At 40.1% G+C, this 22,675-nt stretch overlaps 1 pseudogene; it reads left to right on the forward strand.

Moving 5' to 3' along the window:
- The first annotated feature begins 533 nt into the window (after positions 1-533).
- On the forward strand, positions 534-1,204 carry LOC113614701 (40S ribosomal protein S4, X isoform-like; annotated as a pseudogene).
- Positions 1,205-22,675: the final 21,471 nt, after the last annotated feature.

The following is a 22,675-nucleotide window of genomic DNA, read 5'->3' on the forward strand; positions in this document are numbered from 1 at the left end:
GAAAAGAAAGGATTTTTTCAGGCCAGACCATCTTCCTTTAGGGGGAAGGGAACAGCAGAGGTCTTCATGATGCAGATAACCTCACTAGTGTTGATCCTGAAATTTCAGATTACGTGTTTAAAATTCACATTCCAGGGACTTCCCTGGTGGCGCAGTGGTTAAGAATCCACCTGCTAATGCAGGGGACATGGATTTGAGCCCTGGTCCAGGAAGATCCCACATGTCACAGAGCAACTAAGCCCATGTGCCACAACTACTGAGCCAGTGCTCTAGAGCCCACGAACCACAACTGAGCCTGCGTGCCGCAACGACTGAAGCCCGTGAGCCTAGAGCCCATGCTCTGTAACAAGAGAAACCACTGCAATGAGAAGCCTGTGTACCACAAGGAAGAGTAGCCTCCGCTCGCCACAACTAGAGAAAGCCCATGCGCAGCAATGAAGACAAAACATGGCCAAAATAATAAATAAATAAATAAATAAATAAAATAAAATTCACATTCCTAGCTCTCTTTGTGCCTAGCACAGCCATGGCTCATGTCTCCCCTAATCATTTTCCTAAGGAACTGACTTAAGTATGCCCTAACAGGAGATGAAATAAAGATCTGCCTGCAGTGTTTCATTAAGATTGATGGCAATGTCTGCACTGTTATAACCTACCCCACTTGTTTTATGGACATCATCAGCATTGGAGAGACTGGAGAGAATTTTCGTCTGATCTATGACACCAAGTGTCGCTTTGCTGTCCATTGTATTACACCTGAGGAGGCCAAGTACAAGTTGTGCAAAGTGAGAAGGATCTTTGTGGGGACAAAAGGAATCCTTCATCTGATGACCCATGGTGCTTGCACCGCCTGCTACCCTGATCCCCTCATCAAGGTGAATGACACCATTCAAATTGATTTGGAGACTGGCAAGATTACTAATTTCATCTAATTTGACACTGGTAACCTGTGCATGGTGACTGGAGGTGCTAACCTGGGAAGAATTGGTGTGATCAACAACCGGGAGAGACATCCTGGTTCTTCTGATGTAGTTCATGTGAAAGATGTCAATGGTAACAGCTTTGCCACTCTTGGCTCTCCAAGATTTTCGTTATTGGCAAAGGCAACAAACCATGGATCTCTCTTCCCCATGGAAAGGGTATCTGCCTTACCATTGCTGAGGAGAGGGACAAGAGACTGGCGGCCAAACAAAGTAGTGGATAAAATGATCTCTAGGTGACATGATTGGAAAAGCCTTTGTACTTAATTAAAGATAATACCACATTAAAAAAATAAAATTCACATTCCTAGGAGAGACTGAAACTGCAATGACGTCTTGGTTTGCTGTTCTGGGAACAAATTACTCCATTTTGGGCTTTTTTTTTAAACAATGCCAATTATATCTCAAGAAAAAGTCAGTATTTCCCTAATTTTAATGTGTGAAGGAAGGTCTCCTTTAATTTCTGTTAGCAGTGTTTTATAATTTTCAGTATGGAGATCTTAGGTATCTTTTGTTAAATGTGTTTCTATGTATTTAATATTTTTTCATGCTATTGTAAATCAAAAAAAAATTATATTCCAAGTTTTATTGCTAGCATATAGAAATACATATATTGTTAACATATAGAAATACAATTATTTTTGTTTTTACCCTTGTATCTGTGACTTTGCTAAATTTGTTTCTTAATTTTAGTAGTTTTGTGTAGATTCTTTAGGATTGTCTATGTAGACAATCACATTTTCTATGAACAAAGGCAGTTTTATTGACTTCCTTCCATTCTTTTTGCCTTTTAGTCATTTTTCATGCTTTATTGAAGTATACAGGACCTCTAGCATAATGTTCAGTAGAAGTTGTGAGAGTGTCATGCAGTATATCACATAGTATGATACTAATTGTAGTTTTTTCATAAATGCCATTTATCAAATTGAGGAAATACATTTCTATTTCTAGTTTGCTAAGAGTTTTGGTCATGAATTGGTGTTAAGTTTTGTCAAATTCTTTTCCTGCATCTATTAAAATGGTTATATGATTTTCCTTATTTATTTCACTAACAGGATGAATTACAGATTTGTTTTTGATTCAACATTCAAAAACTTGCATTTCTTAGAATCCACTTGGCCATGATATATAATCATTTTTATATGTTGCAGGATTCTATTTATTAATATTTTATTGAGGAATTTTTCTTCTGTGTAAGATTGGTAATTTTCTTCCTTAAATATTTGATAGGACTCACCAATGAAATCATCTAGGCCTGTAGTTTTCTTTGTGGGAAGTTCTTTGTTATGATTATTTAACAGGTTTATGTTGTGGTAGATGATCTCCAAAGCTGGATGTCATCCAATTCTTCCCTTTCTGTGTGCATACCTCTACATGCATCACCCTCACTTGAGGCTGGGGTGGTCTTTTATTTATTTTTTAACATCTTTATTAGAGTATAATTGCTTTACAATGTTGTGTTAGTTTCTGCTGTACAATAAAGTGAATCAGCTATATGTATACATTTATCTCCATATCCCCTCCCCCTTGAGCTTCCCTCCCACCCTCCGTATCCCATCCCTCTAGGTCGTCACAAAGCATTGAGCTGATCTCCCTGTGCTATACAGCAGCTTGCCACTAGCTATTTTACCTTTGTTAGGGTATATATGTCAATACTACTCTCACTTTGTTCCACCTTCCCCTTCCTGCCCTGTGTCCTCAAGTCTGTTCTCTATGTCTGCATCTTTATTCCTGTCCTGCCACTAGGTTCATCAGTAACATTTTTCTAGATTCCATATATATACGTTAGCATACAGTATTTGTTTTTCTCTTTCTGACTTACTTCACTCTGTATGACAGACTCTAGGTCCATTCACCTCACTACGAATAACTCAATTTTGTTCCTTTTAATGGCTGAGTAATATTCCATTGTATATATATGCCACATCTTCTTTATCCATTCATCTGTTGATGAAAAATTAGGTTGCTTCCATGTCCTGGCTATGCAATGAACATAGTGGTACATGTCTCTTTTTGAATTATGGTTTTCTCAGGGTATATGCCCAGTAGTGGGATTGCTGGGTCGTATGGTAGTTCTATTTTATTTATTTATTTAATTTTTGGCTGTGTTGGGTCTTCATTTCTGTGTGAGGGCTTTCTGTAGTTGTGGCAAGTGGGGGCCACTCTTCATTGCAGTGTGCGGACCTCTCACTATCACGGCCTCTCTTGTTGTGGAGGCTCCAGACGCGCAAGCTCAGTAGTTGTGGCTCATGGGCCTAGTTGCTCTGCGGCATGTGGGATCTTCCCAGACCAGGGTTCGAACCCATGTCCCCTGCATTAGCAGGCAGATTCTCAACCACTGTGCCACCAGGGAAGCCCTATTTTTAGTTTTTTAAGGAACCTCCATACTGTTCTCCATAGTGGCTGTATCAATTTACATTCCCACCAACAGTGCAGGAGGGTTCCCTTTTCTCCACACCATCTCCAGTATTTATTGTTTCCAGATTTTTTGATGATGGCCATTCTGACCAGTGTGAGGTGATGCCTCATTGTCATCTTTGATTTGCATTTCTCTAATGATTAGTGATGTTGAGCATCGTTTCATATGTTTGTTGGCAATCTGTTTGTCTTCTCTGGAGAAATATCTATTTAGCTCTTCTGCTCATTTTTGGATTGGGTTTTTTTTTTTTTTTTTGATATTGAGCTGCATGAGCTGATTGTATATTTTGGGGATTAGTCCTTTGTCAGTTGCTTCTTCTGCAAATATTTTCTCCCATTCTGAGGGTTGTCTTTTCATCTTGTTTATGGTTTCCTTTGCTGTGCAAAAGATTTGAAGTTTCATTAGGTCCCATTTGTTTATTTTTGTTTTTATTTCCATTTCTCTAGGAGGTGGGTCAAAAAGGATCTGGCTGTGATTTATGTCATAGAGTGTTGTGCCTATGTTTTCCTCTAAGAGTTTTATAGTGTCTGGCCTTACATTTAGGTCATTTAATCCATTTGAGTTTATTTTTTATGGTGTTAGGAAGTGTTCTGATTTTATTCTTTTACATGAAGCTGTCCAGGTCTTCCAGTTCCACTTTTTGAAGAGGCTGTCTTTTCTCCATTGTATATTCTTGCCTCCTTTGTCAAAGATAAGGTGACCATATGTGTGTAGGTTTATCTCTGGGCTTTCTATCCTGTTCCATTGATCTATATTTCTGTTTTTGTGCCAGTTCCATACTGCCTTGATTACTGTAGCTTTGTAGTATAGTCTGAAGTCAGGGAGCCTGATTCCTCCAATTCCATTTTTCTTTCTCAAGATTTCTTTAGCTATTCAGGGTCTTTCGTGTTTCCATACAAATTGTGGAATTTTTTTTTCTAGTTCTGTTAAAAATACCATTGGTAATATGATAGGGATTGGATTGAATCTGTAGATTGCTTTGGGTAGTATAATTTTCACTATGTTGATTCTTCTGATCCAAGAACATGGTATCTCCCCATCTGTCTCTATCATCTTTGACTTTTTTTTTTTTTTGGCAGTACACAGGCCTCTCACTGCTGTGGCCTCACCCACTGCAGAGCACAGGCTCCAGACGCGCAGGCCCAGCGGCCATGGCTCATGGGCCCAGCCGCTCCATGGCATGCGGGATCCTTCCAGACCAGGACACGAACAAGTGTCCCCTGCATCAGCAGGCAGACTCCCAACCACTGCACCGCCAGGGAAGCCCTATCATCTTTGATTTATTTCATCAGTGTCTTACAGTTTTCTGCATACAGGTCTTTTGCCTCCTTATGTAGGTTTATTCCTAGGTATTTTATTCTTTTTGTTGTAGTGGTAAATGGGAGTGTTTCCTTAATTTCTCTTTCTGATTTTTCATTGTCAGTGTATAGGAATGCAAGAGCTTTCTGTGCATTAATTTTGTATCCTGTTACTTTACCAAATTCATTGATTACCTCTAGTAGTTTTCTGATAGCATCTTTAGGAATCTCTATGTATAGTATCATGTCACCTGCAAACAGTGACAGTTTTACTTCTTCTTTTCCAATTTGCATTCTTTTTATTTCTTTTTCTTCTCTGATTACCATGGCTAAAACTTCCAAAACTATGTTAAATAATAGTGGTGAGAGTGGGCACCCTTGTCTTGTCCCTGACCTTAGAGGAAATGTTTTCAGTTTTTCACCATTGAGAACGATGTTTGCTGTGGGTTTGTCGTATATGGCTTTTATTATGTTGAGGAAGGTTCCCTCTATGCCCACTTCCTGTTTAGTTTTTATCATAAATGGGTGTTGAATTTTGTCAAATGCTTTTTCTGCATCTGAGTTTATCATATGGTTTTTCTCCTTCAATTTGTTAATATGGTTTATCACACTGATTGATTTACGTATATCGACGAATCCTTGCATTCTTGGGATAAACCCCGCTTGATCATGGTGTATGATCCTTTTAATGTGCTGTTGGATTCTGTTGGCTAGTATTTTGTTGAGATTTTTGCATCTATGTTCATCAGTGATATTGACCCTTAATTTCCTTTTTTTGTGACATCTTTGTCTGGTTTTGGTATCAGGGTGATGGTGGCCTCGTAGAATGAGTTTGGGAGTGTTCCTCCGTCTGCTATATATTGGAAGAGTTTGAGAAGGATAGGTGTTAGCTCTTTCTAAATGTTTGATCAAATTCACCTGTGAAGCCATCTGGTCCTGGGCTTTTGTTTGTTGGAAGATTTTTAATCACAGTTTCAATTTCAGTGCTTGTGATTGGTCTGTTCATAATTTCTATTTTTTCCTGGTTCAGTCTTGGAAGTTTGTACTTTTCTGAGAATTTGTCCATTTCTTCCAGGTTGTCATTTTTATTGGCATATAGTTCCTTGTAGGAGTCTCTCATGATCCTTTGTATTTCTGCAGTGTCAGTTGTTACTTCTCCTTTTTCATTTCAATTCTATTGATTTGAGTCTTCTCCCTTTTTTTCCTGATGATTCTGGCTAATGGTTAATCAATTTTGTTTATCTTCTCAAAGAACCAGCTTTTAGTTTTTTTGATCTTTTCTATCATTTCCTTCATTTCTTTTTCATTTATTTCTGATCTGATTTTTATTATTTCTTTCTGCTAACTTTAGGTGTTTTTTTTGTTGTTGTTCTTCTTCTTTCTCTAGTTGCTTTCTTTAGTTGCTTCTTCTTTCTCTTCTTTCTCTAGTTACCTTTAGTAAGGTTAGGTTGTTTATTTGTGATTTTTCTTGTTTCTTGAGGTAGGATTGTATTGCTACCAACTTCCCTGTTAGAACTGCTTTTGCTCCATCCCATAGGTTTTGGGTTGTTGTATTTTCATTGTCATTTGTTCTTAGGTATTTTTAAATTTCCTGTTTGATTTCTTCAGTGATCTCTTGGTTATTTAGTAGGGTGTGGTTTAGCCTCCATGTGTTTGTATTTTTTACAGTTTTTTCCCCCTGTAATTGATATCTAGTCTCATAGCGCTGTTGTCAGAAAAGATGCTTGATACAATTTCAATTTTCTTAAATTTACCAAGGCTTGATTTGAGACCCAAGATGTGATCTATCCTGGAGAATGTTCTGTGTGCACTTGAGAAGAAATTTTCTCCTGTTGTTTTTGGATGGAATGTCCTGTGGATATCAATTAAGTCCATCTGGTCTAATATGTTATTTAAGGCTTCTGTTTTTTTATTTATTTTATGTTTGGATGATCTGTCCATTGGTGTAAGTGGGGTGTTAAAGTCCCCTACTATTATTATGTTACTGTCAATTTTCCCTCTTATGACTGTTAGCATTTGCCTTATGTATTGATGTGCTCCTATGTTGGATGAATAAATATTTAAAATTGTTATATCTTGTTCTTGGATTGATCCCTTGATCATTATTTAGTGTCCTTCCTTGGCTCTTGTAATAGTCTTTATTTTAAATCCCATTTTCTCTGATATGAGTATTGCCACTCCAGCTTTCTTTTGATTTCCATTTGCATGGAATATCTTTCTCCATCCCCTCAGTTTCAGTCTGTATGTGTCCCTAGGTGTGAAGTGGGTCTCTTGTAGACCACATATTTATGGATCTTGTTTTTGTATCCATTCAGTCAGTCTGTGTCTTTTGGTTGGAGAATATAATCCATTTACATTTAAGGTAATTATTGATATGTATGTTCCTATTACCATTTTCTTAATTGTTTTGGGTTTGTTTTTGTAAGTCTTTTCCTTCTCTTGTGTTTTCTGTCTAGAGAAGTTCCTTTAGCATTTGTTGTAAAGCTGGTTTGGTGGTGTTGAATTCTCTTAGCTTTCCCTTGTCTGTGGAGCTTTTGATTTCTCCATTGAATCTGAATGAGATCCTTGCTGGGTAGAGTAATGTTGGTTGTAGGTTTTTCCCTTCTGTTAATTTAAATGTGTCCTGCTACTCCCTTCTGGCCTGCAAAGTTTCTGCTGAAAGATCAGCTGTTAACCTCATGGATATTCCCTTGTATGTTATTTGTTGCTTTTCCCTTGCTGCTTTTAATATTGTTTGTTTGTTTAATTTTTGTTAGTGTGATTAATATGTGTCTTGGCATGTTTCTCCTTGGGTTTATCCTGTATGGGACTTTCTGTGCTTCCTGGATTGATTGTTTCCTTTCCCATATTGGGGAAGTTTTTGACTATGATCTCTTTAAATATTTTCTCAGACCCTTCTCCTTCTGGGACCCCTATAATTCGAATGTTGGTGCGTTTAACTTTGTCTAGAGATCTCTGAGGCTGTCCTCAATTCTTTTCATTCTTTTTTCTGCTTTGTGGCAGTTATTTCCACCATTCTATCTTGCAGCTCACTTTTTCCTTCTTCTGCCTCAGTTATCCTGCTATCGATTCCTTCTAGAGTATTTTTAACTTCAGTTATTGTGTTGTTCATTACTGTTTGTTTGTTCTTTTGTTTTTCTAGATCCTTGTTAAACGTTTCTTGTATTTTTTCCATTCCATTTCTGGGACTTTGGATCATCTTTACTATCATTACTCTTAATTCCTCTTCTGGTAGTTTGCTTATTTCCTCTTCATTTATTTGGTCTTGTGAGTTTTTATCTTGCTCTGTTGCCTGCAAGATATTTCTCTGTCTTCTCATTTTGTCTAATTACAGTGTTTGAGGTCGCCTGTCCCTAGGCTGCAGAGTCGTAGTTCTTCTTGCTTCTGTTTTTTGCCTTTGGTGGTGAGGTTGGTCCAGTGGCTTGAATAGGCTTCTTGATGGGAGGGACTGGTGCCTGTGTTCTGGTGGGTGGAGCTGAGTCTTTTCCCTCTGATGAGTAGGGCTATGACAGGTGGTGTGTTTTGGGGTGTCTGTGAGCTTATTATGACTTTAGGTAGTCTGTGTATTGATGAGTGGGTTTGTGTTCCTGTCTTGTTTTTTGTTTGGTGTGAGGTGTCCAGCACTGGGAGCTGCAGGCAGTTTGGTGGAGCTGGGTCTTGGATTCAGATAGAGGCCTCCGAGAGAGCTCTCAGTGATTAATTGTCCCTGGGGCCATGAATTCTCTAGTGGTCCAGCATCCTGGACTTGGTGCTCCCACCCTGGAGCCTCAGGCCTGACTTCAATTTGGGGAATGAAGACCCCGCAAGTTGCTCATCCCAGTAATAAAGGGGAGTAAAAAAACTTTTTTTAATTAAAAAAATGATAACAAACCCCCAGACAAATGGTAAATAGTAAAATCAAACAAACAAAAAGAAACAAGGAAATATGCACACACACAAAAGAAACAAAAACAACCAAATAAAACAAAAATCAAGAGAACAACCAGACAAACAAAAGAACCCAAGAACAAAATCAAACAATTAAAAAGAAAACTAACAAAAACACAAAACCAAAAAACAAAACCAAAGCAGAGTGAGGCTGGGGTGATTAAGACTTACTTTGACAAATGGAATACGGGAAAGCGATGCTGTGTCAGTTCCAGATGTATCCCTTAAGAGCACTGGCCACTCATTCTTTCCCTCTCAAACTCAGCCACAATGTAGAAAATATGACTACTCTGAGGTTGCATTGCTAAGAGGGAGCACAAGAGGAGAGACCATCTGAAGGAGCACTGAGGTACCGGACATGTGACTAATGCATCCATGGACCTTCCAGCTTGGCCCAGCTGCTGGCTGAAAGTGGCAGAGTGAGTCATCCCAGCCAACACCATTTGGAGGAGAAGAATCACCCAACTGAAGTCAATTATTTTAGCAACAGCTAAATGATTGTGATTTTTGTTATTTTAAGTTGCTAAGTTTGCGGACTTGTTATGAAGCAATAGGATACTGAAAAGTAGGGCTTTCCATGTTTTCTCATTTTTCGTGTGTCACTTTTGGTTGTGTTTCAAGGAATGTGTCCATTTCATCTAAATTGTTGAGTTTATTATCATAAAGTTGTTTATAATATTTCCTTATTCTTTAAATATCTGTTGACTTTGTAGTGATATCTTCTATTTTTGATGTTTTGTAAGTTTTCCTCTTTTTCTTGATTAGTTTTGCAGGGTTTTTAAAAATTTTTGTTAATCATTTCAAAGAGCTATATTTTGGCTTTATTTTTTTTTATTTGCTTGTTTATTATTTAATTGATTTTGGCTTTTTATCATTTCTTTCTCTCTACTCATTGTGGCGTTAATATGTTCTTCCTTTTTAGATTGTTAAGGTGTAAATTTGAACTACTGATTCTTTTATATGAAAATATATTTTTAACATCTTTATTGGAGTATAATTGCTTTACAATGGTGTGTTAGTTTCTTCTTTATAACAAAGTGAATCAGCTATACATATACATATATCCCCATACCTCATCCCTCTTGTGTCTCCCTCCCTCCCACCCTCCTTATCCCACCCCTCTAGGTGGTCACAAAGCACTGAGTTGATCTCCCTGTGCTATGCAGCTGCTTCCCACTAGCTATCTATTTTACATTTGGTAGTGTATATAAGTCCATGCCACTCTTTCACTTCGTCCCAGCTTACCCTTCCCCCTCCCCATGTCCTCATGTCCATTCTCTACATCTGCGTCTTTATTCCTGTCCTGCCCCTAGGTTCTTCAGAGCCTCTTTTTTTAGATTCCATATATATGTGTTAGCATACGCTATTTGTTTTTCTCTTTCTGTCTTACTTCACTCTGTATGACAGACTCTAGGTTCATCCACCTCACTACAAATAACTCAATTTCATTTCTTTTTATGGCTAATATTCCACTGTATATATGTGCCACATCTTCTTTATTCACTGTCAATGGACACTTAGGTTGCTTCCATGTCCTAGCTATTGTAAATAGAGCTGCAATGAATGAACTATTGATTTTTAATCTTTGCTTTTTTTCTATTATAGACATTTATAACTGTATATTTCCTTGTAGGCACTGCTTTAACCTCATTCCATAAAATTTGTTATTTTTTGTTTTCATCATCATTCAGTTAAACTATTTTCTAATTTCCCTACTAATTTTTTGTCATGAGTTATTTAAAAGAATGATGCTTACTTTCCAAATATTTGGGAGGATTTTCTAGGTATCTATTGTTCTTGATTTTTAATCTAATTCCATTGTGCTCAGGAAACATACTCTGGAAGATTTTAATCTTTTGCATTTTACTGAGACTTGTTTTATTACCCAGCATATGGTCAATTTTAGTAAATGTTCACGTGCACTTGAAAAAAATGTGTATTTTAAAATTGTTTAGTGAAATATTCTGAAAATGTCAGTTAAATCAAGATTGTTGATAATGTTGTTCAGATCTTTTATATCTTTACTATTTTTTTGTCTCCTCATTCTGCAAATTACTGAGGTAGAGGTGTCAAAATCTCCAGTCATGATCAGGAAATTGTCTATTTTTCTCTTTCCTTTAGTCAGTTTTTGCTTTATGAATTTTGAAGCTCAGTTATTATGTATAAAGTTAAGATTTTAATGACTTCTTCCTGAGCTAACTCTTTTGTTATTATGAAATGTCCCCCTTTATCTGTGGAAATACTCTTTGCCTTGAAGTCTACTTCATCTTATTTTAATATAACCATACCAGATTTCTTAGTTTTACCATTTTCATCTTTTTCCATCCTTTTACCTTCAATCTGTGTCTTTATATTTCACATTCATGGAGTTGGGTATTGTTTTTAAAAAGTTTACTCTGACAATCATTTCCTTTGAACTAGAGTATTCAGCTCATTTTTACTAAATTATATAGTGGATTTTAAGTCTAATATCTAGTTTATTTTTTTTTAATTTTATTATTTTTGGCTGCATTGGCTCTTAGTTGTGGCATGCAGGATCTTCGTTGAGGCATGCGGGATCTTTCGTTGTGGCATGTGGGCTCTTCATTGTGGTGCATAGGCTTCTCTCTAGTTGTGGCATGCAGGTTTTCTCTCTCTAGTTGTGGCGCCTGGGTTCCAGAGCACATGGGCTCTGTAGTTTGCAGCACACAGGGTCTAGTTGAGATGCGCGAGCTCAGTAGTTTTGGCACACGGACTTAGTTGCCCCACGGCATGTGGGATCTTAGTTCCTTGACCAGGGATCAAACCTGAGTCCCCTGCATTGCAAGGCAGATTCTCTACCACTGGACCAGGGAAGTCCCTAGTTATTTGTTTTATATTTTTTCTATCTGCGTTGTGTTCCTCTTCCTCTTTTGTAGGCTTCTTTTGGATTAATTGAATAGTTTGTATTCTTTTTTCATCTCCTTTATTGGCATCAAAGCTATTCCTCTTTTTTATTTTTTATTAGTTGCTTTAAGGATTATAATATGTGTTCTTAATTTATCACAGTCTAATTATAATTATTATTGCTTCACTTCACACATTATTATTCACACTTCGCAAATATAAGAAACTAATAGCAGTATAACTTCATTTTCCTCTTCATCCTTTGTGATATTTTCATAATTTTAATTATATGCATATTATAAATCTCAATTTGTAATGCTATTATTTTCACTTTAAATGGACATTTGTCTTTTAAGGAAATTAAGGGGAAAGCTAGTGTTTTTAATTTACATTTAACATTTTTCAGTATTTGTCATTTCTTCCTATAGATCTGTGTTTCCATTTGGTATCATTTATCTTTAGCCTAAGAACTCTTTTTAGTAGTTCTTATAGTGCAGGTCTGCTGGTAAACAATTCTTTCAACTTTTAAAAAATCTGAAATGTCTTTATTTCACCCTCATTTTTAAAGAATATTTTTGTTGGATACAAAATTCTTAGATTACAATTTTTTCTTTCTTCATTTCAGTGTTATTCTGTGATCTTCTAGTCTCCATTGTTTCTAATGAGAAGGTGATTGTCTTTGTGTCAGTGCTTCTGCGTATTTATTTTGTCATTTTGCCCTGGTTGCTTTCAAAGTTTTCTCTTCATCTTTGGTTTTCAGCAGTTTGATTATAATGTACTTACTTGTAGTTTTCACTGTATTTATCCTGTTTGGGGGTTCGTTTAGTTTCTTGAATTGGCAAGTTGATGCTTTTCACTACATTTAGGAAAATTTCAATCATTATTTTTTCAAAAAATTGTTTCTTTCCTATTCTTTCTCTGCTTTCCTCTGAGACTTGAATTGGACTTAGACTATTTAACATTGTCCCACAGGTCACTGGGACTCTGTTCATGTTTTTAAATTAAAAAAAAATTTTTTTCAGAGTGGAAATTTTTATGAATCTATCTCTAGTTCATTTACTCTTTCTCTTGTCATCTTATATTTGCTTTTAAGCCAATCTAGTACATTTTTGATTTCTGATATTTTCTTTTCAGTTATAGAATTTCCATTTGTTTCTTTTTCATAATTTCTGTTTCTCTGTGGACATTTCTTATATGTTCACTCATTAGGACAATATTTTTCTTTAAGTTTTTAACATATTTGGAATAGCTTTTAAAAAAAAATCCTTGTGTGCTGATTCTAACATCTGAGTCATCTCAGGATCTGTTTCTAACTGTTTTTTTTTCTTGATTATGAGTCATATTTTTTGCTCTTTGCATGCCTAGTAATTTTTTACTGTATCCCTGGACATTGTAAGTTATACATTTTAAGGAATCTGGCTTATTTTTTTTCTTTAAAGAGTTTTGAGTTTTGTTCTGGCAGACAGTTAATTTACTGGTAGCTCTCCTTGATCCTTTCGAGGATTAGTTTTAGGCTTTGCTAGGGCAGGGCTGTTGTATTTATCTGTTGCTCTGTAACAAATTACTTGGGGTAACTTAGCACTTTAAAACAACTTTTATTATCACACCATTTCTGAGGATCAGCAATCTGGGAGTGACTTGGTTTGATGGTTCTGGCTCAGGGTCTCTTATGACGTTGCAATCAAACCATCATTTGGGGCTGTAGTCATCTAAGGCTCCATCATAGTTGCAAAATATGCTTTCAAGAGCACTCGTGCTTATTGGCAGATCTCTTTCCACTGCTGGCTATGACAGAGGCCTCTGTCCCTCTTCATTTGGGCTTCTCCATGGGGGGGGACTAGACAAAGGTATGAATAACAGGTGAGGATCATTGGGGAGGGGCTACCAGCTGCTACAAGGGTCTAGAGTAGCACTTACTCTAGGTTAGGGTTTCTCAACCTTGACAATATTGACATTTTGGGCTGGAAAATTCTTCACTGTGTGGGATTATCTTGTGTACTGTAGGATGTTTAGCAACATCCCTGGCTCTACACACTAGATGGCAGTAGTGCTTCCTATCATGACAGTGAAAAAAGGTCTCCAGACTTTACCAAATATCCTTTGGGGGAGGGGCAAAAAATCACCTCTTCCCTCCAACTGGCAGCTACTTCTCTAGGACCCGAATCTTATTTGTGAGATGTGGGATAAATATTCTGTCACAGATGAATGTCTTAATGAGGTCTCTTTAATCTGGTTGGGCTAGAACTCCAGTGACTCCTAGCACTGTGTGACCTTTAGTATTGCAGCTCTGCTTTCAACCATGTGTCAACTGCTTTCTGCTGTGTCTTTCTGTCTTTCTCTGTACATGTGCAGCCCAGGTCTCATCCAGTTCCCTTCTCTATGCTACTCAACTTTTTTTTGTAAATTAATTAATTAATTAATTTTTTGGCTGCATTGGGTTTTCATTGCTGCACATGGGCTTTCTCTCATTTCGGTGAGTGGACATTTTACTCTTTGTTGCAGTACGCGGGCTTCTCATTGTGGTGGCTTCTCACGTTGTGGAGCACGGGCTTTAGGTGCGTGGGCTTCAGTAGTTGTGGCACGTGGGCTCAGTAGTTGTGGCTCGCGGGCTCTAGAGTGCAGACTCAGTAGTTTTGGCTCATGGGCTTAGCTGCTCCAAGGCATGTGGGATCTTCCTGGACCAGGACTCGAACCCATATCCCCTGCCTTGACAGGCAGATTCTTAACCACTGCACCACCAGGGAAGTCCTGCTACTCAACTCTTCATGTTTTGGGTGCTTCAACAGCCCCAAACTCTTATTTCTGCCTTTTCAACTCAACATTTGCACTCTCTCTGCTATTTGTGCTCTCTCTGCTATTTGTGCTGGGGTTCCTTCTTTGCCGTGGTCAGGAAATTGTCCTAGGTCAAGAGCCAGACAGCACATGGGGCTCACCTGATATGCTTCCTTCTCTTAGGGGTTGCAATCCTGAGCTGGCTACAACAATGCTTTACAGCATTTTCCTTAGGTATTTTGTCCTATTATATCTATTTATGGCAGAATGGCAAGTGTGATGACAATTATTCCATTGTGGCTGAAGGTACACATTCTCAACATATTGTTGTTGTTGTTTTTAAAGGAACCAACATTTGAAAATCAGAAGATCTCACTGCTCTGGAGAATCACATGGGACTGACAAATGACAGTATTTGTCCAGACTGATGGTTGCTGTTCATCTTCACATTTATGCTGTTGTTTTTCTTATTTCTATGAATCCAAGTGCCTCCACCTCTGTGTCTCACAAAAAATGGAAAGATGTTCTGAGTGGACAGTGTGGTTTTTCTCACACATGTCCAACCTCACTTGTTTTTGTCATCCACACTTGAGCTGGTGACCCATTTTCCTGAAATTTAGGGAAAGATGAGATCCAGGGGAAGAAAACATTCTGGTGTCATCTGTCTTGTCCATAAATAAAGCTTGGAGACTGTATGATTTGAGCCAGCGCATCTCCCATGAATTCATTGGGCTGGGGTTATCCACATGGTCACCACCAGGCAATTAAATGAACAGACTTCCTGAGGGGTTGGCTCTGATGTGGTTGTCTGAGTCTACTCAGAAGCTATTCATTTTCCCGAGGGCTCTGGAAAGAGACCCTTCAGTAGCACGTTACTGAAAGAAAACTCAGAGAGGAGAATAACTGTGCTTCACCATATCAGGGTCATCTTCTGAATCAGATCCCATTTCACCCTGTCTAGGGGTTCTGAAGGAGCAAGAACAGGCTCTATCCTAAATGCAGACCAGTGGCGTATCCCCCAGGAGGTCCCTGTGCACGAAATCAGGACAATCATCACTGAATCCATAAAAGCAGGAAGAGCGTTAAACTGCACTTAAGTGGGGTTTGTACACTTGAATGCCCAGAGGGGCCAGATATGCAACATAAATGAATCAAGCTAGATGTCGAACAAAATATAGTGGAGGGGTCTGTGGCCCCTGGAGGGCACCTTTCCTGGTTGGGCAATCCATTTACAGAAGTTTAAAACATGGAGCCAGTCAAACAAATCCACACCTGGGTTTACAGATCTGGTTCACATTCTTTATTAGTTCAGTGGAAGACACTGTTGCCAGTTTTCCCTGGGGGCATCAGCTGTCTTGTCGGGATGTGCACAGTATGGAGGAGGCTAGTTTCAGTAGCTTGGGCCATTCCTGGGGGATTTGGGTTGTGCCCAAGGGCAAAGAGCCCAGCATGAGCTTCATGGTCTGGACTGGATGGCTACTCTGAGCTGTCCCCTGACGGAGGAGTCCTGCCCCTCAGGATCTCATGCCTTAGGGAATGCACTCTTCTGAGAACTTTTCTCTTTTTGTTGGAGTTGTGTGATGCTCAGTGAGAGCAGGGCTGCGGAGGGGAGTGGAGGGGAGTGAAGGGAGCTCCAGGTCATCCAGTCATTCACCATGAACTGACACTTTCCCTCAGACCATCCTAGTGGGCCTGACCCTAGCCTGCCGAGCTATGGCACACACCAATGCTGCAGTCTGAGTTGCACAGGGAGGAATGGGGGACAGGCCCACCTGAGCCCATGGGGCCAGGAGGAGAGATCACACTGAAATCCCTTCACCCCATTTCTTGGCCACAGCAAGTAGCCCTCCTCCACCCTGCAGCCATCTCTCCTGTGCACACAGTCAGAAAAGCCCTCTTTTCCCTGCAGTCTCACTTTAGCTCTTCACATGCAGAGGTGTCTCCACTTTTTCTGCAAACAGTTCCCAGCAGGGCTGGGATAGAGCTAGTGGCCCAGGCTAGTTTTTCATCCTCCCCACCTGATTGGTTACCTTACAGTGTCTTCCTGGCTTCTCTAGATTTTTCTTGGTGTTCATGAGAAAATTGTGCACACTAGTCTTTTAAATATTATATTTTTTATAAAGTGCTGAACTTAAGTATTTTACTAGGTTCAGAAAAAACAGTCCAATGCTTACGTAAGATTTTTAAAAAATGATCAGAAAACTAGGAATAGACAGAAACTTCTTTAACTTCATAACAACTTCTATATTTCAAAAGCCTTCAGCAAATAGGATACTTGGTGAAAACGTATGTACTATGAACAAGGCTGGATGATAAGGCCCATCCCCACTGTTAACACCACATTTAAGGTTTTGGCACCAATGCTCTGTAGAATGGAAATGTCATAAGACCTGTCAGAATTGGAAGGAAAAAATTAAATCCTCATTACAAGAAGAGAATAGCATCACATATATATTAAACTCAGCCCAATCAACAGACAAAATAATAGAACCAACAAGTTGCTTAAGCAATTTTCTGGATGCACAATCAGCCTACAGAGAGCAACAGCCTCCCTCTATATCAGCAACAACCATCTAAAAAGTAAGAAGTCATTGAGCTTCTTGGTTGGTGACCATGTCGAGGTGCTGGGAAGGTGCTGCACCTGGAGAAAGCATGGAAACTCTGTGCCCTTTCCCCACACATCACCTAATGCATCTCTTCCATACAACTGTTCCTGAGTTTTATCCTTTATAGTAAACCAATAAACAGACTGAAGGCAAAGCCTATAATACCTTTTCTAAAACAGAGTTCTCTTTTTATTGATTCAATTTCGGGGTGGAAAATACAGAAGGCTCCTTGGTTTATACATGACTTTGTAAGGGAATCAGTACTTACAGGGCTATTGAAATTCCAGGTATTGAAGCAATAGCAGAATTACCCCTGGACTACAAATGAACAGGGTTCTCTTCAAACAATCCAAAAACAGCTGGCTACTAGCCAGATCCTCCATTGGTCCTGTCAAATGATGAGACATTGCCAACCAAATAAATTATCTTTACTGAAAAAGAAATGAGGAAACATATATGCAGCAAATGTACTGGACAGATGTTGATATTCAAAAAATACCATAAAGTGCTTTATAGGAACAAATTCTTAATGAAAAATGACCAAGAAATTTTAAAAAAGTCACCATTTGCAATAGCAAAAAAGCATCCAGAAGTCAGCCTAACAAAGAATGCAGAGGACTTTTCTGTAGAAAAATGGAAACTTCTAGTAAAGGACATAAAAGGAGACATTCCTACATGGAGAGATTACTGTGTATATGGGTGAGATTTCTTACTGCTACAAGGCTTTCAAGTCTCCCAGATTCATCTAGGTATTGAATGTAATCCAGATCAAAATTTCAGCTGGAATTGTTCAGGAAAGCAACAAACTCATTGCCAAATGTATATGGAAGAATCAAGGTATAAGAAGAGGTGAGTCACTCCAGGCCAAACACATGTAGGTTTTTCCACTGCTTCTCATGTGATGAGGTTTCCAGACCCTACACTATCCTAGGCCTCCACCTTAGTATATTCCAGTTCATCAAAATCCTTCATAAATTGCTTTTCCAAGTAGCAAATTCAATACCATTATGGTCACCACAAGATAGAGGAGGGCCACGAGCCTCCAACTAGGTACCCTGGAGTAATGGAAATGGCAGAAGCCTTGGAGTCTGGTAGCTGTGGTGGGACACCCCCCAGCTCTGATCCAACTTCCATCTGTCACTCAGCCTACACTCCAAGGAGGTGAATTTAACAAGCTTACCATGATTGGGACATTTCCATCCCTTCTTTTCTTTCACGTTCAATCCTTTCCTACTCTTTGTCTTCACATATTACTTGGTTCTTTCCTTCTATCCTCTTTATTTTTAATACACTGATTCAGAACCAGTGTTCTTTTTTTTTTTTCTTTTTGGCTGAGTTTGGGTCTTTGTTGCTGCTCGTGGGCTTTCTCTAGTTGTGCCGAGTGGGGGCTACTTTTTGTTGTGGTGCATGGGCTTCTCATTGTGGTGGCTTCTCTTGTTGCAGAGCACGGGTTCTAGGTGGCGGGCTTCAGTAGTTGCTGCATGTGGACTCAGTAGTTGCGGCTTGCGGGACCTAGAGCATGTGGGCTTCAGTAGTTGTGGCTTGCGGGCTCTAGAGCGCAGGCTCAGTAGTTGTGGTGCACAGGCTTAGTTGCTCCGCGGCATGTGGGATCTTCCCGGACCAGGGATTGAACCCATGTCCCCTGCATTGGCAGGTGGATTCTTAACCACCGCGCCACCAGGGAAGTCCCTATCCTCTTTATTTTTAAAAGAGGTGGAAATATAAAAGCAAAAATGGAGGTGAATGAGAAAGGAATCTGTGCAGGTATGAAAAAGTTTTTTATAGCAATTTTATAAAAATTAGGCACACAGAGTATTTCCAATTACTAAATAAACTATAAATCAATCTAGTTTGCTAATTGGACTTCTCCAAGGACATTGCGAAAGCCCAAGAGAAAGAACACTGAACCCATTGCAGATGAAAGGAACAGACCTGCTTACCACCCAGTGTCCACCAGTGAAGCCAGGAAAGGTCTGGAGAGGGGAGGAACTTCTGGAGAATTCCTGGCTGGAAAAAACGCTTAGGCAGGGCAAGGGTTACTGAGGAGATAGAGGGCCTGCAGGTTAACGGTGCTTTCCTCAAGGTCACTGGCCCTCTGCAGCACTTGAGAGGTGAAGGTTGAGGCATATTAACCAGAGGAACTCGTGATATCTTAAAAGAATTTGAGAGCTGAGTCATATAGGTCTCAACTGTTGTAGACAAATAATAAATCAGAATGTCTTTCAAAATTAAAAAAAAAAAAAAAGAAGAGCTAAGTCAATCTTTCAAAATTTCTCCGTCACAGCATGTCATGGAGGCTGTGGTCCTGGTCATGGGATAGACTTGGGATGTCAATAGTATGAAATAGAAAACTTGAAACAGACCTGGTATTCATGGGAATTTGGTATACAAGTGACACCACAAAGAAAGGGGGAAAGGACAAGTTGTTCAGTGGATGACGCTGGGAAAACTGGCTCACTTTAAAACTGGACTCTACTCCAATATCCCATGTGGTCTCTGGATGGATTAAAGGCTGACAGATGGAAGGCAAAGCTTTAAAGCCGGCAGAAGATTATGCAGGACAACATCTTTGAGATCTAGAGTGGTAGACAGACTTTGTAAACAAAACTCACCACAATGCAAACCCGAGGTGAAAAATTGATGCTTTTGGCGAAATCAAAATTAAGTATATCTGTTCAATGAAGAACTCCACAGCCCAAGTCAAGAGAGGGCAGACTGGGAGGAGACATTTGTGATGCCTGCAACTGCTAAGGGATTACTTTTTAGAATACAAGAAGGTCTTCGGCCAGTCAGTAAGAGAAAGGCATGCAACCCAATAAAAAAATGGGAAAGGAAAGGAAGAGGCATTTCTTATAAGGAGATGATGCCCAAATGGCCAGCAAGTGTCTGAAGAGATTTAAACACATCAGGGATCAAAGAAAGACAAAGCAACAGTAAGATGCCACTGGACATCCAGCAGAGTGACAATATTGAAAAGGTGGATGATACCAAGTGTCAGTGGGGTGTGTGCTAGGATTTTCAGGCATGACTGGTTGGGGTGTGGTTCTGGCAACTATTACACAGAGTTTTGTGGACATGCCCTTTGACCCAGGAATACTAGAGAAGTGTTCACAGGGATGCCTGAGGGGACATGCATGGCTATGTTTATTATGGCATCGTTTCTGAGGCAGAATGCTGGAGATAGGCTCCAGGATCCCAGCCAAGAGAACGTTACATGTTCGATGTAGCAGATGCAAAATGCCATGTATGAAGCAGCACGAAGAAACACTGAATGAGTTATTCATACAGTTCCATAGACAGAGCTCAAAAAACGTGTTAAAAGAAGAAAGTAGGAATGGAATGGAGTTTGTAGCCCAAAATTGTTTATGTAAGGCAACATGAGGAAGGTTCCATGCACACTTCACAGGGAAGCCTGCCTCTTTAAGGTCGGATCAGACATGTTAGAGAATGTGCTTATGGAGGGAGGCCGCGGAGGGGGGTTAGTAAGTAGGGAAAAATTAAGTGGAATAAAATAAATCAGGGGCTTGCATGCATCTGTGTTAACAGAGCTGTGATCTGAGGAGTATGGTTTTAGCACAAATATCTGAAGCTGAAGTTCAAATAAATGAGGAAATGAATAGGCAAGCAAGTTCCAGGTTTTAAAATAAATTCACAAGTCATCTGTCCCTATGTGGAGGAACCATTAAATAAACGTAGGTGGGGAAATTGGCTTTTAATCTAGGGAGAAAGGAAATCTTAATCCAGTCGTATCCCAGACATCATGATGAATTCCCCATGCTTTCAAATGTAATTAAAACAGTGAAAAGGCAAAGTGCTTGCATGTTGTCTCAACTCCGGAAGGAAGAAAATGCTGAGTGACAGGGGTGGTAATATGAGGATATAGATTTTAAACATGCTTACTATGTGTTAGGAACTATGTACTGTGCAATGAATTTTACATGGATGGTTCTTTTTATTGCTCATGATCATCAGCTGCTATCCATTGTACAGATGATGCTCTTGACTGGAGAGTTAAGGATCTTGCCTGAAATCATGGAGCAACGGCGTGACCAGCTTGGAACTCAGCCCGCCAGCCTCAGAGCCTGTGCCTTGACCCCGTGATGTGACGAGCATTGGGATAACAGCAAAACAGAGGTGGCTCTGCAAATGGAACACAACCAAGATAAAAAGCAGGAACAGATGGGAAATAGCGGGTTCCATAACGATGATAGGAAAATTAATATAAACATAAGGGCTTGTTACAACTCTCATCCTCCAGGACACAGTGTCCAAAGCAAGTGAAAAAGGAATTTACTTAAACGGAAACTAAAGCAGTAAACCAATGTCTCAAGAGGTTTCACTTTAAGTCATTAAAAAATGCCAACTAATAATGCATTTTCCCCTTACCCAGTTATTGTTATAAAAAAATAAGCACATGCCATAAAACTTTGTGTTACTGAGAATGTGGGGGACAGGCACATCCACGCACAGCTGGTGGAAGCCAAACATGTATGCAACTAATTTGGGGAGCAAACACCGCTTGAAGTGGAACGAAAATGCAACAGTGTTTCTCTTCTACTTTCCCCTTAATATGTATTTGGTTGGAGGACGTCTTGCCCTCTACACATGTGGGCAGGTCCCATGCCCTCTTAGTTCTCTCTCAGGTGACAGGTCTCCCGCAGACTCCATTCAGAAATCAGCACGACCAGTTCAAGGTTGTGACTAAACTCTTAATTCGGCAGAATGTTCTATTTTCTGCCTGTCCCCAGGTTGGGCTGACTTCTGGTTGGAGTCCTACCATGGGAAGCTGGTGGGGTTGCCACCTGCTCTGTTCCTCCCCCTGGAGCTTCTCTCCCAACCTTGCCAGTCAGGGTGGGTGGGCTGGCTGCCTGTTCTTGGCCTGGCCGGTGTTGGGCTGTATCTCTCACGTGTGCTGTTTGATGGTTGCTGGAAGGTTCCAGCTCTGTGACCATGGGGTTCTTGGGATGGAAAGTCCCCTATCCCACGGGTCCCTCAGGAAGAGACAAAGCTTTCCTCAGGAGGGGGCAGTGTAAGGGTGGGTGGTCGGGCGCTGCTGCAGTTGTTCAGCAGGTGAGCCATGTGCTTTTTCCTCTGCCAGCCCCTCCTCTTGTCTTCAGCTTCTGGTTCCTGCAGGTTCATTGCGTGCAGACTCCCCCTGAGCTCCTCATCCCCTCTGCCTGGGGATTCTGTGTTCCACCACATCTGGTCACCAGGAACATCCTTCATCCTTGGTCCTGATGCAGCGGGAGGCAGGCTGTTCCTAGTACAGCAGCCCCCTCCAAAATCTGCTTCTATGACCATGATACTGGGCCCACGATTGGCTGGCACTGGCTCCCAAGTGGGAGTCAGGCATCAGTCCTCAGTGTCCAAGGCCTCCAGGTGGCCTCATGGAAATGCCCTCAGTAGACTAGAGGTGAAGGAGGTGGCACTCCACACCCCTCCACCTGGGAGGGGGCAGCATTCATAATATGAAAGTGGCTCCAAATGTACTCCAATCCTTCAAAATCCTCTCTCAGCACCTTTATATTCTTCTAGTTGGTGAGGAGGTTCCGTAGGAATTGGGATGCAGGCTGAATTTGGGGTACCCACCTACTTTTGAATTCCTCATTGCTTCCATCTGGGACTGACCATTAATTAGGCTTACATGTTGGAACACTAGTGTGTGCTGGGCATACCACCAGAAGGTTCTGAGTTTACAAACGTGCCTATGATATGGCCTTTGTCTTGAGCATTCAAGGAAGCAGACTGGATGCGGGGGGTAGGAAAGGACCAAGGAGACATCTGCCTGATGACACCAGGATGAAATTC

The sequence above is a fragment of the Aethalodelphis obliquidens genome, unplaced genomic scaffold (genome assembly GCF_003676395.1).
Source record: "Aethalodelphis obliquidens isolate GAN/ISIS:26980383/991018 unplaced genomic scaffold, ASM367639v1 scaffold102, whole genome shotgun sequence".
Classification (NCBI taxonomy): Eukaryota; Metazoa; Chordata; class Mammalia; order Artiodactyla; family Delphinidae; genus Aethalodelphis; species Aethalodelphis obliquidens.